This window comes from Pelodiscus sinensis, chromosome 27, assembly GCF_052426305.1.
Source record: "Pelodiscus sinensis isolate ZL-2025 chromosome 27, ASM5242630v1, whole genome shotgun sequence".
Taxonomy (NCBI): Eukaryota; Metazoa; Chordata; order Testudines; family Trionychidae; genus Pelodiscus; species Pelodiscus sinensis.
The window spans coordinates 11,475,417-11,492,465 of NC_143078.1; the positions used below are offsets into that span (position 1 = coordinate 11,475,417).

The 17,049-nt window shown below is 50.9% G+C and overlaps 1 protein-coding gene across 1 annotated transcript in view; it reads right to left on the minus strand.

Moving 5' to 3' along the window:
• Positions 1–17,049, minus strand: part of MLN (motilin) — a 69,013-nt gene that overhangs the window by 48,457 nt on the left and 3,507 nt on the right. The gene's annotated exons all lie outside the window — the stretch shown is intronic.

Consider the following 17,049-nt stretch of genomic DNA (forward strand, 5'->3'; position numbering starts at 1 on the left):
CATACGACAACAGAGGGGAAGTTGTCCAGCACCTGGTGCTTGATGGGTGCTTTTAGAACCAGAACAAACCACCAGCAGCATTACTCTTAGCTCGGCTTCAATGCTGCTGTTGCTCCAGTTCTAAAATAATGCCCCATTGGCTGAGGCATCACTATGCCCATTGCAGAGATGGCAAGGTGAAGTGATGTGATCAAGGCCACAGAAGGGGTCAGTGGCAGAGCTGGGATTAAAGTCAGGAGATCCTGGCTCCCATTCTCAGCCCACTAGAGCAGACCATGACCATTCAGCGGGAGCAGCTCTGGCTACCGCGCTCTCTTACAGTCATGCTAGCATGGGAAACGAGCTAGCAGAGATGCGACAGCTCTCAATGGTCAGAGATTTGCAGGAGGTTTTGGTGCATTTATTCTCAGGCACCACTGCAAATGATTCAGCGCAAGAGGGGAAGTCCAGCTCAGCATTCATGCAGCTCCTGGAAGACAGCCTGGTCAGAAGAGTGTGGAGAGAGCAAACCGTGGGTTAGCTTTAACCCCCCCGCCTAATGCATTCGTGCATGTGTGTGAACTGAGTATCTGTAGAGATCCGAGTAGGTGTGAGCATATACCATCATTGACCATATGTACCCATTTACGAGTGCACGCATACACTAGTGCAAGCACGTGCATGCATGCAGCTGTGAACGTGTGCGTGTGAGCGGATGCAGGATTGGAGGACATCCGCCCGTAGTATTCTCCCCTGAGCTCATGGTTGCTGGCATTATGCTCCCTCCTTGGTCAGAAGCTGCAGTGGAATGCAGCAGTTCCCTAGCATGTTTCTGAGGCCTGTCATTCCCTCTGGGTTCCTCACAGAGTGGCCAGGAGGGACGTTACCTTATTTCTTGGCCTGGCGCAGCCCAAGCGCTTGCATGGGCCTGGAGAGATTGCATGAGGGGTAGCACGCCTCCCCTCTGCACCTTTTCCCAGCAAAGCAAATGCAATGCAGCGGGGCAGAGCACGACATCCACTGGGTTGAAGCCAGACCCACGCTCACGTCGAGCAGGATTTTTCTCAGTGCTGCAGGCTAAAGTACTGGGAAAGCCTCGCCCAGCTGTAGATGTAGTCTGCTCTCTCCACAAGCGTGACGACATGGGGGGGACAAGTCCCAGGCCCATTCCGATCAGCGGGGATTTTGCTGTGCAGTGGCATCAGGATTTAGCTTTAGACACCAGCGTTTTCCGTTGTGTTACAATCACTGAACAGCCCTTGGTGGCGCAGCTTTTAACCTCCCACCCCGCTTACTTACCTTTCATGGCTCTTTCAAGGAATCCCATTCTAATAAGCCATCCTGACAACCGAATCCTATTAGAAGCTGTAAGTACTTGTGCATCCCACCAGCTGCATCCATTCCAGGCAGGCAGAGAAATCCAGCCCAGGATTTCCTATTTACTCCAAATACATTAAGCTATCTGCTTCCATTGCTTTAATACTAGGACAGTCCTGGGAAAAGCACTGACTGGATTTTTTCCTCACCTGGAATGGACTCCTCATTTGAGTGGCATTTACTCTAGATCACAGGGGTCTGTCAGAGGCGCCGTTCCATAACTCTACAGAGCATGGAGTGCCAAATCCATGGCTGGAGCTGTCTCCGCGACCCCTTGCCAACACAAGTAAAAGTCGGAGCTCTGCACAGCCACAGCTGTGGCGGATGCACAGCCCGTGAAAAATCAATATATTTAGTCCTTATAAATCAATATAACACATAGAGCCTGAGGGGGCTTTGCTTCACCCCTCTCTCCTCGAGATGACACTGGAGATATATTTTTTGTCTCGGAACCTGTAAATATTTGCTCATGTACTTGGAAATTGTTCTGTTTTCTGACCCTCCCCTCGCCCTCGAACACAGGCAACACTCTTTCACCCACACTCCTGGCCGTGGAGCACGGCCCAACGCTAGAGGCCGGGATGGCTCTCGCAGTGCTTTCCTGTACATATTTTATACATACCTCAACGTATCGGCGTGAGGACTTCGTAAAGTTGAACCGTAGGGATTAAAAACCAACCCACAATAAACACCAGCAGCACAAAGAAGGGAGGCGCGTCTGTCTGATTCCTTGGTGGGGATTCTGTACTTGAAAAAGCAAGCTGAGAGTCTGCTCTTCCCTCAACGGTGGGAGGTAGCCAGACCATCCTGAGGATTCAGTAACTGCCCTTCCACAAACTTTACTTCGTATACTTGCTGTGGATACGCAAGGCACCTCTGGGAAGTGCCGCTCTTGAGCGCCTCCTACTGGATGATGCTTGGAGCAGCACTGGCTGGTTCCACACTTGGCCTCACCCAGCCAAAGGGGCCAGCTGGCAAGCCATTTGGGATCTCCTAGCGTGACAGCCATAATCTTGGCCCACAGACTGGGGATATCTCCAAAGAGTGGGCCAAAGAGCCAGGTTAGCATACTGAGAACGGCAGCCTACCAGCATCCTCTATAGATCAAGCACAAAGGGAGACATGTAGCATACACTGACCAGTGGGTTACACGCACACGTTACCCTCTACAGAGGCCAGCCTGCACAGAAAATAAAAGACCAGTTATTGCTACCAGCTGAGCAGTATTTCCAACAGCTTAGGCAGCAGAGGCCTGAGTGATTTGGTGGGGGAAAACTTTGGGAGGCTAGTTCCTGTTCCTCCAGGTGTATCACTGGCTGTTCTGTCTGTGGTATTTAGCATGTGGGTCATCCCTGTCTTACAAAACACCCAGTTCTCCAAAGCATAAGGGGTCAACCTGCAGCTTTCAATTAGACCAACAGCTGAATTGAGCCCTGGACAGCTGTTGTGCTCCATTTGTTATAACTCTCCTAATACAAATGTTTCAATAAACAGCTTCCTGTTACTACAAGGGACTCACCACATAACACAGCAAGCTAGGAGCTGCCATGTCAGCTAGCCTGTGTTAAGGGGGACCAGCCATTCCGGGAGATGGTGTTTCACTGGCACAGAAGAGCCGTCCCATCTGCATTTTACATGCAGCTGCTGCCACATCCCCGTGGTAGCTGAAGTGACCTCCACACAGCACCAATGACCTACTAAACTTGCAAAACTTTGATGCCTTTCATTTGCTGCATCACACACCTCTGCCTTTCTAAGAGTTTCCCCTGAGCTCAGCAGCCATTTTTGTTCAGCGCTGCTGCAGCGTATTATGAAGTAAGACACACCGTGCTCTCTCCCGGAGACTTTACATTTGTTCCTTTTTTTGGTTTGTTTTGCTTACAACAGGCTGGTTGGGAAATTTTTGTCACAACAGTTTTCTGATGCAAAATGGCCTTTTGTTAAAGCCAATTTTTTGATAAAATTGTACAATGATTTTTTTTTTAAAATTGGGAGAAGTGTTTTCAAAATGTCAAGACATCTCGTTTTGATATTTCCTGAACAAAATGATTCGGACGGCTTCACAACAATTTTTCTTGCTGTCCCCCTGTGGCCATTATATGGTATAACTGTCCCTGTTTTCCCTGCTGCCCCCATGTGGTCATTATATAGCAGAGCCTCCCCTTTCTGTTTTATGAGAAACAATCCCATTCAAGGAACATCCCATTGTCCTAGCACAACCAAACCCTGACCTTGCTTTAAGTTATGATAAGAGGAAGCTGCATACCAAATTTGGTTGTCCTGGCTCTTCCTGTTTAAGAGGGATTCTTGAACAAACCGTTCTATATATTTGAGAGAATATATATAAATATAATATATCTCAAATATATCTTAGAAGTGGTAATACAGGAGGGTCAGACATCCGCTGAAGTCAGCGGAGCAATGGCAATTTATACCAGCAGCCCTATTGAGTCAGTGTCAGATTCTGCTCTGAGCTACACCATGTAAATCTGGAATAACTGCATTGGGGTTAATCTCTTCCCATCCCCTGTGGAGTTCTTAAGAGGTTTCCCCACATTATCCACAGCGAAGAACACACACACACACACACACGCCCACACACATGCCCACAACCACTTGTCTTCAGGAAACAAGGGGCACTTACAACCTAAGCTAACATCATCCATTATTTCTCAGGCTTTAATATTTAAACATGCCGGACGTAGCCTTAAATAAAGCAATTCTGCTTCGGCAGAGAGTTTTTCGCAGAGTCAAAGTTCCCCTCCCTTTGGGGCCCTTAGCGTCAGAGTCATTAACGAATTGGCCGTGTCAGGAAAAAATTGTTCCCTGTGTCAGTGAATTTGTTATCAAGCTGGCTAGCGACCGATCCCAGTCTGGTTCCCTCTCGCCCCCCCCCCCCCCCCACTCTCTTGGCCTGAAGCAACTAGAAATAATACCTGCCAAAGATTCTCCACCTAGGGAATGGAGACATAATAAAAGCCACCAGAGAAGAGAAAAGGGGGACTCAGCTGCAGCCCTTCCTCCAATCAGAACAATTAGCTCACCAGACACGCAGAAACAGAGACATAATCAATAATAAGCTCACGGAGCTTCCAGCTCCCACCATGTTACAGCTGCTATTCACATCCATGTGTCGGCTTTGCAGCTGGGATAGGATAGGCATGGTGGAAACTGAGGACAAACAAGGGGATGGATTTGAAGCCCCAGGCTGCTACTTGATTCGACTTTACACAGCCTGGTGATAGAAGGGCAGCATCCCTCCTGAGACAGGACTAGATAACTACCTCGGAGCTATCGATTCAGTCTCCAGGGCTGCATCTCCAGCACCAAATCCTAAAGTCACAAGCAATAGACTTCCCCCTCTCCCATCTACCCTGGTTAACAGGCTGAGCAATCCCGGCTCCCAGACACCTTACCGAGGCCGAGCAAGCTGCTCGTTTTTTTGTTTCCTGGCTGCAAGGCAGCACTAATTAACTGTGCTCCCCATGCAGCAACACACAACCTAGCTGTCTTGCAAAGTGCTGCAGCTGGACTCAGCGAGTAGATGGATGGCAGCAAACACCTGTGGACCCCACAGACTCCAGACGGGAAAGCAATTAGGCAGCGTGGCGTCCACCGTGTGGGTGGGAAAGTTGTTGCAAGGGGAGGGGCTGTGTTTCCATTCCCCCCCTTTTGATACTGGACATTTAGGGGTAGGTAACCGTACTGGAGTGAAGCTACAAGCCATGTTTCTGCTTCAGTCCCCCATGCGTTCCTAATGCTCCAGCATCTACGCCCTCTTCCCCTCTCTATTACATGCAGAAAAAAACAACAAATGGTCTGGTAGCATTTTATAGACTAACAAAACATGGAGATGGGATCATGAGCTTTCGTGGGCACGTGATCCCATCTCCATGTTTTGTTAGTCTATAAAGTGCTACCAGACCATTTGTTGGGTTTTTCTGTAACAGATGAACTTGGCTATCCCCTGAAGCTCCTATTACATGCAGGTGTGGCAGAGGTTCAAATCACTCCAGGCTCCCAGCTGTAGTTCCTTCTGCTCCCAAGGGCACAGGAAGGCAGCGGGGGGACCCATCTCTGCATCCGAGTCTGTTATGCCTCACAGCATGCAAACTGAGAAATCCCATCAAAATATGGACTATTCTTGCTGGTGGGCGGCAACGTAACACTTTATTTCTTAGAATTCAGAGCACGCAAGGACCCCGACCCAGAGAGAAACAAAACAGGCTGTTCCCGAAAACAGAAAGGGACGAGTCACTCCATGTGGCATTAAAAGGGCGTTTGAAAGTCACTCCAATCATGGCTAGCAAAACACCTCCCTTCCCGCTGCTCTTACAGTGAAAGCTTGTAAGTCCAGCCCGCACCGTCCTCAGCCCCCCACAGAGTCCTCCTGATTTGCTTCCTCACTTCGCTGCCCCCGTATTAAGGAGGGATTTCTGCTGAGGAACTCTAGAGAAGGCTTCTTCCAAGCCACCAAAGCTGTTCCTGAATGACTGAGACAGATGACTGCATGAACAAAAATATGCTTTCTTTCCCAGGCATGACCCACCTGCCTCCAGCCCTACCTGGCTCACCAGTAACCCAACTGATCTCACTACTGATTCCAAAGACTCAAGCCTCTAGCTGGTCAGCTAACGGAGTGGGTCTGCTAGGGCCATAGACAAGAGCAGGTCCACTTCCTTCCAAGGGTATGTCTACACAGCAACATTCTTTCGAAATAACTTAGTCCGCATCTATACAGCAGGCAGTTATTTCAAAACAATGTTGAAATGCTGTCAAGCTGCAGGACTTCTTACTCTGACTCCTGTAACCCTCATTGGTGTAGAAAAACTTGCCAGCTGTCTACACTGGCCACCTGAATTTCTGCAAGAACACTGACGATCTCATGTAAGATTGTCAGTGTTCTTGCGGAAATACTATGCTGCTCCCGTTCGGGCAAAAGCCCTCTTGCGCAAATGCTTTTGCACACGAGGGCCAGTGTAGACAACGCAGTATTGTTTTGTGCAAAAAAGCCCAGATCACGAAAATGGCGATCGGGGCTTTCTTGCGCAAAACCGCATCTAGATTGGCACGGACGCTTTTCCGCAAAAAGTGCTTTTCCGTTAAAAGCATTTCCAGAAAATCATGCCAGTCTAGACGTAGCCATGCTGTATAGATGCTCCCAATTTTGAAATAAGCGATGCAGTTGACGTAGCTCAATTTGCGAAGCTTCTTTCGAGTTAAGCCCTGCACCCCAAGAGACAGCAATGTAGCCTTGACATATGCACCTACCCCTTCTCATGTCAAGTCTGTGATCGACTCAGGCATATAGCAAGGAGGGAAAACATAATAGCAAAGAAATATCCACTGCTAGCTGTAAGAGAGGGGTGTGCAGCCTGTACCTACCCAATGCAAAATGGCCACCATAGGGTTACATATACTTGTCTCTCCCACATTTAAAGGGCCGGCTAACAAAAGGCGCATACTGGAAAAGGCTCGGCCAGTCTTGGGAAGTGGAGTTATGCACCAATGTGGGAAAGCTGTGGTATAGTTTTGAACTTGGTTTGTGCCACCAGTGAGTTAGGGGCTCTCACCCACCAATTGGAGGTCCCTTAGCTCCAAAACAAGCAGCTGCCTGTTAACCAATGTGGAAAATCAATGGGAATTAGGCACCTAAATGCCTTTGTGACCCCCCCCCCTCAGCCCCCACAATCAGGGCCAGATTTTGCAGAAGGGCTCAGTGCCCACCAGCAGCTCCCACCACCACAGCGCTTAGCACCCAACCTGCACAGCTTTGGGCCTCAATGGTGCCTCTTTTGAGCATCTACCCTTGGGTGGCTGGTGGTCATCCAGGAGAGGGCGATACAGACCCAGCACTGCTATGGGTCGAATGCCCCCTCCCAAAGTTCTCACACTTCTGTAGCCAGAGTTTTAACTTGAAGTACACTCTGAGGGCTAGGGACCATCTTTTGGTTAGGTGTCGATACAGCACCTAGCACAATGGGATCACTGTCCAAGATGGGAGGGGGTTCCTCGGTGCTACAGCAACACGAATAATAAAAAATGGAAATTCATTTGTCCTTTCCTTCCGTCCTTCCTTCCTCCCCCTCCATCCTCCCTATGAGGAAACATCTCTTCTGCCTACAAAAGAATACAAATACCTTGCTTTCTGTTCTCGGAAGCCAAAGAGAAACAAACAGAAGGAAGGGGCAGGTCCTTTTATGACTAGTGATTGAAAAGCAAGGCCTCCTTTGACCGGTTTATTATCTCACCCTACAGACATGGAGTGTAACACATTATTGGACTTTAGCCTCTCTCCCTCTTCCCCTGCAAACATCTCTCTCTGTTCCTGAATGGGAGAATAGGCTTTTTAAAAAAAAAAAAAAAAAAAAAAGGCTTGTTTGGCATGTACTATGCTGGGGAATTCACAACTGGCTACCAGGGAAGGATAATCATAGATGATCCTGGACCCTGTAAATAGATAAAAGAGAGAAAAGGACTCTAGGTTCGGGGGTGTTCTGTGTTAGAGGGTGAAGTGAGAATTGGTTGGGAATTTTTTGACAATTTTTTTTTTAACCAAGTCAATTAACTGAAACCAAAACTATCTGCAAGACATAGAACCATAGAGCGGGAAGAGATCTCAGAAGGTCATCAAGTCCAGCCCCCTGCCCAAGGCAGGACCAACCCCAACTAAATCAACCCAGCCAGAGCCCTGTCAAGATGAGACTTAAAAACCTCTAGGGATGGAGATTCCACCCCCTCCCTAGGGAACCCATCCCAGTGCTTCCCCACCCTCTAGGGAAATAGTTTTTCCTAATATCCAACCTAGACCTCCCCCACTGTAACTTGAGACCATTGCTCCTTGTCCTGCCATCTGTCACTAGTGTGAACAGCCTCTCTCCATCCTCTTTGGAACCCCCCTTCAGGAAGTTGAAGGCTGCTATAAAATCCCCCCTCACTCTTCTCTTCTTCAGACTAAACAAACCCAAATCCCTCAGTCTCTCCTCGTAGGTCATGCGCTCCAGCCCCCTAATCATTTTGGTCGCCCTCCGCTGGACCCTCTCCAATGTGTCCACATCCTTTCTATAGTGGGGGGCCCAGAACTGGACACAATACTCCAGATGTGGCCTCACCAGAGCTGAATAAAGGGGAATAATCACTTCACATGGGCAGTTTCCACAAACCAAGGGTACGTCTAGACTACATGCCTCTGTCTCCAGAGGCATGTAGATCAGGCTACCCGACATAGTAAATGAAGCAGCGATTTAAATAATCGCCGCTTCATTTAAATTTACATGGCTGCCGCGCTGAGCTGACAAACAGCTGATCAGCTGTTTGTCGGCTCAGCGCAATAGTCTGGACGCGCGGGTGTCGACATCAAAGGTATTTGTCGACCACCCAGGTAAACCTCATCCCAAGTGAGGGAGGGAGGATTAGGGCCTGATCCAAACCAGACTGACACCACTGGAAAGTTGCTTTCCGGCTTGAGAGATCTTTGGATCAAACCCAAAGGGTTAAGCAGCACTAGAAAGCTCACTGGTTAAAGTGGCAATCAGTGGATACAGCGATGCAGGTATAAAAATGCTTATCCTTGACCTAGCATCTCCTATTCCGGTGAAATAAACGGTAAGAGTGAAGGGCATCTTAAGACCAATATAAAGATCTCCAAGCTAGGGATTTTACTGGTATATCAGTTCTTTCCCACCCCCTTAAAGCCATCAATTCCTTTCCACCTTTGCCCTTTCAAACTGCCCCTCCTGCTCCATGATCCCCCTGTGTCCTTGAGTTACACCAGGCAGCTGCCTGGCACCTGCGCCTCAGCCTCTCTGCCCCGACACATGAAGCAGCTGGCAGCGTTGGCTGCTTGCTCGGAGGAGGCGGACAGACAGCCCCTGGAAATCCATCTGGCATTTGCAAAGCAGGCAGAGGCCAGTTTGCCCAGCTACCGCCCCGGGCTGAATGAAGCTTGATCTAAATGCAGCTGGCTGAGCGAGAGTGATCTACATGGCTCCGGGGAGGGAATTCCCCCGCCTGGCATATTTTTTCCTCCTTGGCTTGTCAGCCCACCACGAGCGTACTTCCACTCTTAGATTTATGCCACACGATGGGGCTGTATTCTCCCCACAACACACACACAGCAAGTATAAGCCTGTTCTGGCTCATTCGCAGTTATGGGGCCACTCACAGCTGCCCGGCCATCTGATGCTTTCTGCATGTATGCACCAGGAAGCATCTAGCTGTGCCTGTGTTTTACCAAAGTAAGGCTGGCATCCTGGGAAGAGCTGGCAGGGGTGAGAAGGGAGGGGGGCAAGGTGGATGTTGCTACCAGCTGCCATTACCAGAGATGGAGGCCAATGGCTTTATAGAGCTTAGTTCCCCTTTAACCAAGAGCTGCAAAAATTCATGGCCTGTAACGGAGAGCCAGGGCCTGGAAATGGCATGTTAAATGGTCTGGGCTCCAATACTCGTTAAGCTAAACGACTTGCTTCCCTCCTCCCCCCAGCAGGAGCAGAGAACCCTGCAGTGACGAGCAAGACGGGAAGCCAAAGCTGACTCTGTCCAGAATCCGAAGGCCTCTGCATTCTGCCCATTAATGAGCAGAGATGCCAGGGAGGAGCAAATGCCACAGGCCCAGAGAGTCTCTGAGCCGTGTTCCCATCTCACTCCCCTCAGCAGGAATCTGAAGTAATGCCAGGGACCACAGTGATGCTGGCCTGCTGGATGGGTGTGTGTGTGCACGAGAGCGCCCATTTAACACGCCAAGGCAGGCCCCTCGCACGCTTCCTGCTGAGGATCCTAGTGCACGTTACAAACACTGATTTCACTAGGAGGGTGGTGAAGCACTGGAATGGGTTCCCTAGGGAAGTAGTGGAGTCTCCATCCCTAGAGGTGTTTAAGTCTCGGCTTGACAAAGCCCTGGCTGGGTTGATTTAGTTGGGGTTGGTCCTGCCTTGGGCAGGGGGCTGGACTTGATGGCCTTCTAAGATCTCTTCCAGCTCTATGATTTGCCCAAAGCCCCCTCCTGGAAGGTAAGTCAGTAGGACCATCCCTATTTTAAAAGGTAGGGAAAGGAAGACACAAAGCAGTTAAGCAACTTGCCCAAGGTCAACTAGTGAGGCAGTGGCAGAGCTGAGACAAGATTCAGAGGGGAAAATCCTGGCCCCATTAGAATCAATAGCAAAACTTCTAGTGACTTCCATAGGGCCAGGATTTCATTCAGCAGGGGACCATTCAGAGCAGCTATTCCAACCTTCCTGCACACCACTGGACAGAGAATGTCATCCTGTAATCCTGCCTCTAGCCGGGGGATGGGCAATAATTTTTAAGGGGGGACCACTTCACAAATTTCTGAAGTGATCGCAGGCTGTCCCAGAAGGCTCTCATTCTGCCTTTGCTGGCTAAACCCCAAATCCCTCAGAAATTGGCTCCCTGCAAAAGTATCGTATTTGGGCACCTCTCGGATCTGGGCCTTATAGACCATGATCTAGTAGCCTCCTTCCTTAATCTTCGTTTGGATAAACTAGACCGCTTGAGCTTCTTTAGTTTCCCTCTGGAGAGCAGTCCCGGCTCCCAGTCTTCTGCCAAAGCAGTCGGACGTTCCTGGTGCCAGATAGCTTAAGCAGCCTCTCACTTTGATCCATGATTTGGCCTGAAGCTTTGGTGTGAGGGGGCATCTGGTCTGCCAAAGTCACAGGGATATAAACACATTACAAGGCTGTTGCAGCTGCACTTACTAGGTGCCTAACTTCACCCCAAAATTTAGCCATGGAGCACAGAGGAGGCAGGGGTGAATGGTGTCTACTCCTGAGTTCAGAAAATAAAAGCTCATATAGACCCCATTGATCCAATTTTTTTGATGCCAGAGAACATTTAATGAAAGGTGTTTTCTGGGTAGAAACATTTCTTGCATTTGTTGGCAAGGCTGCACTCCCTTCATTTTTCAAATGCAGGGGCTTTTTTAAGATGCGCTGTATCGATCCAACACTTATTTATATGTGAACAATGGGAGAAGGTGGTTAGTTCAGTTATTAAATTTAGAGCTGACAAAAGCAATCAGAAGATGTATTGTTTAATAGGAGATTAAAAAGCAGGCTGCAGGAGTGCACATTTCTGACCCAGTGCCTTGGAGATTTAATTTAATATACATCATACACACACATATTTTATTGCTTAGATGGCAGCACAAAATGATAAAATTGCATGTGTTTGCTGAAGGGTTTTATCATTAATTGATTTTCATGTAGACTTCATACTCCTCTCTCTCTCGCTCGCTGTTCATTTTCCTCTTGATGGTGAGTTGGGAGGGGCGGGGAGGAGGCACATCACAGATCTGGGGATTTCCACGTTTCCCAACACAAGCAGAGTGAGTGTGGCGGTCTCAATCCAGGCCCGCAGGGACAATCTGGGCCCTGACATTAAGACAATTCAGCTTTGCAGAAGGGGTGTGCCAGGTCATGTGGAAGGCACAAAGGCAGAAGGGTTTAGGGTCCCTGACCCGCATGGCAAGGAATAAAGCAGATCCAAATTGGGGTCTGTCAGCGAGATGATCCTATGGCCCAGAACTGAAGGAGAAGGTCAGGAGTGAGGGGCACTGGCCAGGCTGGACAGGGCTTCAAGACTGGAATAGCTGTTGAGACCTAGGGTGGCCTTATGGTTAAGGGCCTGGAGTAGGGCTCAGGTACTCAGGGTTGAAGTTCTCACGGTGCCACAGGTGACCTTGGGCAAGTCATTTAACCACCTGCAGCTGCCTCATGTCAGCTGATTCAGGCTTGTGGGGCTCTGGCTGGGAAGCTGTGGGGTGGGAGTCTGCACCTGGGTTTTGGGACCCTGGGAGTGGAGATGATCCCACGCCAGGAGTGTGTACAGTCCAAGGAGGCTGCCTAAAGCTTTGGGCAGAATCCAGAAGAGCCCTGAAAATGAAGCTCTGCTCTAGAGGCAAGGCCAAGTATAGAGATCTGATGGGGTTGCTCCTGCCTCTGGGCTGCCCCCATAGTCCTGTCTCTCCGAGTGTAGATGCGCATGCTTAGGAACCGGAAGTTCATTCCCTACAGAGAAACCCCTTCCAGGCACATTTCTGGAGATTCCCACCCTCACGTTCCCCTTCAGCTTGATGGCTTTTCGCGGAACTTCCCACCGGCGGCGGGGAACAATTTATAATTGGCCTTAGTCGGAGGAAGCCTTGAAAACGTGCCTCACTCACGGCAGCTCTCCCCACCCCGAGGTTATTCTGCCGAGCCTCGCGGCCGCCTCAGACGTCTTTTCATTTCGCCTTGTTTAAATCCTTTGGCCAGCCTCCAGCCGCAACCGTGAGGAATGACATGGAGATTAGAGTTTAATGAGCATCAAGAACAGAAGCCCCTGTTTGGACCAAGCCAATTTAGGGGCCCCAATAAACGAGGCAAAACAATCCCAGTGGTGGTGGATCTGTTGTTCCCCCCTTCTTCCCCCCACAGTTCCTAGCTGCCATATTTTATCTCTCAACACAGACTACACGGAGCCAACATTAGAGGAGCTTAACAGAAGCAGAAGCCACCATTGGGAAGGGCATGTGGACAGCTCTGTTATTCTAGGCCTCTCTCTCCCAGCAGGGACACTGTGAGGGAGGGTGCCGTGAGGGGAGCACCCCACAGCTCTGGTCCCAGTCTCTCCCAGCAGGAAATGCCTTGAGGAACGGGGCAGGCGCCCTGGTTGTGAGAGCTCCAGGCTGTTCCAGTCCCAGCCTCGCCCAGCAGGAGGTGCTGCAGGGACAGGTTAGAGGGAAACAGGCTGGTGCCCTTCCTCCCCTGCCAGCCCCCTCCTTGCTTGTGTGGGTGAACAGCTAGTGCATGCCTGGACTCATCCGGACAGACGCAGCCTGACGGCAGCCACCTCCATGTCCCGGTGCCCCTCCAGGCCGGGAAGGCAAGCCGCTGGGAGAATGAATGGGACAGCCTGCGCCCGGGGAATCATTTCCCATCCCTGCTCCATCACTCGTGCAAAGCCACCGACCCAGGAGCGTTCCGCTGGGCTGCCTGGGCTGGGGGAGAGCGGGGAGTGACAAAGTGCCTCGCTTCCAGGGGGGATGAAAGCACGGGGGAGGAGGGGGTTGCTCTCCGGGCCCTCAGGGGGATGTGAATTATGGGAGGACCCAAAGGAAGGCTGTGTAATCGGGGGAGGGACGCTGAAAGGGCGGGGGCTGCAGCCTTGCATGGAAGTGATGGATGGCCTCTCCTCTGGGAGCCAGACTTCCAATTTGCTGCCCATTTGCAGTGCACTTTACCCACAATTCAACCCCTCAGAGCCACAAATCACTGGGAAGGTCTGCAGCAGCCAGCAAAGGCACCAAACACACACACACTCACACATGCACAATCCCCACACCCACACAGGCACCCACGCCAGACACTGCACACACATGCACAATCCCCAGAGACACATACAGGCATTCCCGCCAGACACCGCACACACATGCACAACCCCCAGAGACACACACAGGCATTCCCGCCAGACACCGCACACACATGCACAACCCCCAGAGACACACACAGGCACCCACGTCAGACAGCGCACATACATGTACAGCCCCCAGAAACACCAAACACACACAGACACCCCCTGCCAACTCTGCACACACATGCACAACCCCCAGACACACACACAGGCACTCCCGCCAGACAGTGCACACACAAGCACAACCCCCAGAGACACACACAGGCATTCCCGCCAGACACTGCACACACATGCACAACCCCCAGAGACACACACAGGCACCCACTCCAGACACCGCACACACACGCACAGCCCCCAGAGACACCAAACACACACAGGCACCCCTTGCCAACTCTGCACACACATGCACAACCCCCAGAGACACACACAGGCACCCACTCCAGACACCACACACACACGCACAGCCCCCAGAGACACCAAACACACACAGGCACCCCTTGCCAACTCTGCACACACATGCACAACCCCCAGAGACACACACAGGCACTCCCGCCAGACAGCGCACACACATGTACAGCCTCCAGACACACCAAACACACACAGGCACTCCCTGCCAACTCTGCACACACACGCGCAACTCCCAGACACACCAAACACACACACACACACACACGCATGCAGGTACCCCCACCAGAGACACACAGTACACAGCACTGATTCTTAGACTCTCTCTCACACACACACACCACAACAACACTGATTCACACACGTACGCCCACCCCCCCAGCCAAAAATGCCACAGAGACATGTCATGATCCAGCACTGACCCACCAGACCCGTACAAACAAACACGCGGACTGTGACACAACACTGCCACCCATGTGCAGAGACGACGCCTGCCGACTGGCAAGCCCGCAGGTGCACACCCACGCACCCACAGACCTGCATCACCCTGGACGACCCCAAGATGCAGACATCACAGAACCCCGCCCAGAGATGGCCCAGCCAGACCCAAACCCATCACTGACACAAGTGCACACACGCACACAAGATGGCACGCCCTCCGCCAAAGCTGACGATCTGATGTATTTGTTAGTCTCTAAGGTGCCACAGGACTGCGTGTTGCTCATCAACACAAAGGCACCCTACCAAGGGACATCACCTGGCCAGACACACCCAGCCTAAAATATACACAACACTGCCAGAAGAGCTTGTCGATCGCTAGAACAATGCGTCCGGGGAGAGAAGTGGTGGGTGAGAGTGGAGGGAGACCACGGCTCCTTATCCAAGAGGGCGCCGCTTTCCCCGCAGGGAGAGCGGGGCAGAGAGGGGATGCCCACCGCATCCGCGGAGTCATTGTTTGGAAGAGAAGGGGCGGAGAGGAGCTGGTGTTTCACAGCCAGCACAACCAAAGGAGGAAGAGGGCGTCATTTAGTGCTCGATCCTGCAGCTCGCTGGCAGGCAAAATTCTCATTGAAGTCAGCGGGAGTTTTGCTTAACTAGAGACTGTGGTTCCCAGTCCTGAGTCATTAGCTGCTCTCTTTTATTCACAGCCCTTCGAATGGAACAGGCCTCCTGCAATTAACCAGTAGACACAAGGGGGAATGGGCAGGGATGGACCCAGCTGGGGGCTCTTGTCGAATTCAAGGGGGAGGGGGCTGCCTCCAGTTCCCGACTGCTGCCTGCCTAGAGGAGATGAGGCCTAGAAAGAATCTCCGCCTAGAACTCTTTCCAGATGTGGAGCAGCCAAACGGTGCTCTTTCTGGCTTCCACAGCAGTCAGAGAAGTGCTTGAAGCAACCAGCCCCAGCCTAGAGAGGTAAGACAGTGTGTGAATTACAATCAGGGAAACGTCGGCTTGGAAGGATCTCAGGAGAACATCCCTGTGCGGAGGCAGAATTAAATAAACCTACCCCCTCCCCGCTGGCAGGGATTTGACTAACCTGTGCTTAAAACCCTCTCCTGACAGGGATTCCCTTGGTAACCTGTGCCCGAGCTAAGTGCAGGAGCCGGAAGTAGCAGTGCTAGGGGTGCTGCTGCAGCCCCTGGTTTTAAAGTGGTTTCCATCACACACACTCAGTTTACACTTTGGTTTCATGGCTTTCAGCCCCCCGCTCGCTCCCCACTACACAAATTGTTCCAGCATCCTTGAGCTTAACTGTCCTTACACATTTCTCAGTCTATTGTATACAGCCAAGCCCTAAGATACAACCAGATTTGCTCCGATCCCACAGACCGAGACAAACACGTACTGGATCTTTAGAGAGCATTCCTAAAACTGAAATACCCACTTGGAGAAGTGAAAAAACAGACTGTCAGAGCCAAAAAGATACCCAGCCATGAACTACTTCAAGACAGACCCAAAAGAGAAAATAACAGAATTCCACTTGTCATCACCTACAGTCCACAACTTAAACCCCTCCAACGCATTATACACAATCTGCAACCCATCTTGGAAAATGATCCCTCACTTTCAGAGGCCTTGGGGGAAAAGCCTATTCTCATTTACACACAACCCCCCAACCGGAAACGAATTGTTTCTGGTAACCATGCTACACAACCACATCATAAGCATCCAGGAACCCAGCCCTGTAATCAGCTGTGTTGAACTCTGCCCACATATCTATACAAGCGAATTCATCTCTGGAGCCAACAACATAAGCTACCAATTCAGAAGATCATTTAACTGCACATCCAGTAATTTGATCTATGCCATCAAAGCCGCACTGCTATATATATTGGACAATCTGGACAGTCCCTACGGGAAAGAATCAATGGACATAAATCAGATATACGTAAAGGGAATATACAGAAACCAGTTGGGGAACACTTCAATCTTCCTAATCACTCTTTAAAAGATCTTCAAGTGGCTGTCTGGTGCTGGTCGCCTCAGGAATCTGTTCGTCAGCGTCACAGCACCTCCTGTTGGCCTCCTCAGGAATCCGTTCTTCAACGTCACAGCACCTCCTGCTGGCTGGTGTCTCGCCCTTTGTCACTCAGCACTCTCTCGCTCTGGACTTACATCGCTCTCAGGACCACAATGTCCTCTTCAGTGTCCCACTACACCAGTCTCTCGCCCCCCTTCCGGGGATATCAGAAGTCCTCAGTCTCGCCTGCCACTGTGGCCAACTGCAGCCCCAAAGTCTCACCCCTGGCCTCAGGGGCAAGCCACAGTCTGTACGGGCCACCCTCTCTGGTAGCAAGGTGTGGTGTCAGGAGGAAAGGGGGAACTCAGGCTTGCCCACTACTCTAGGGCCTGGTCTTGGGACCCTCTAGCAGCAGCTTT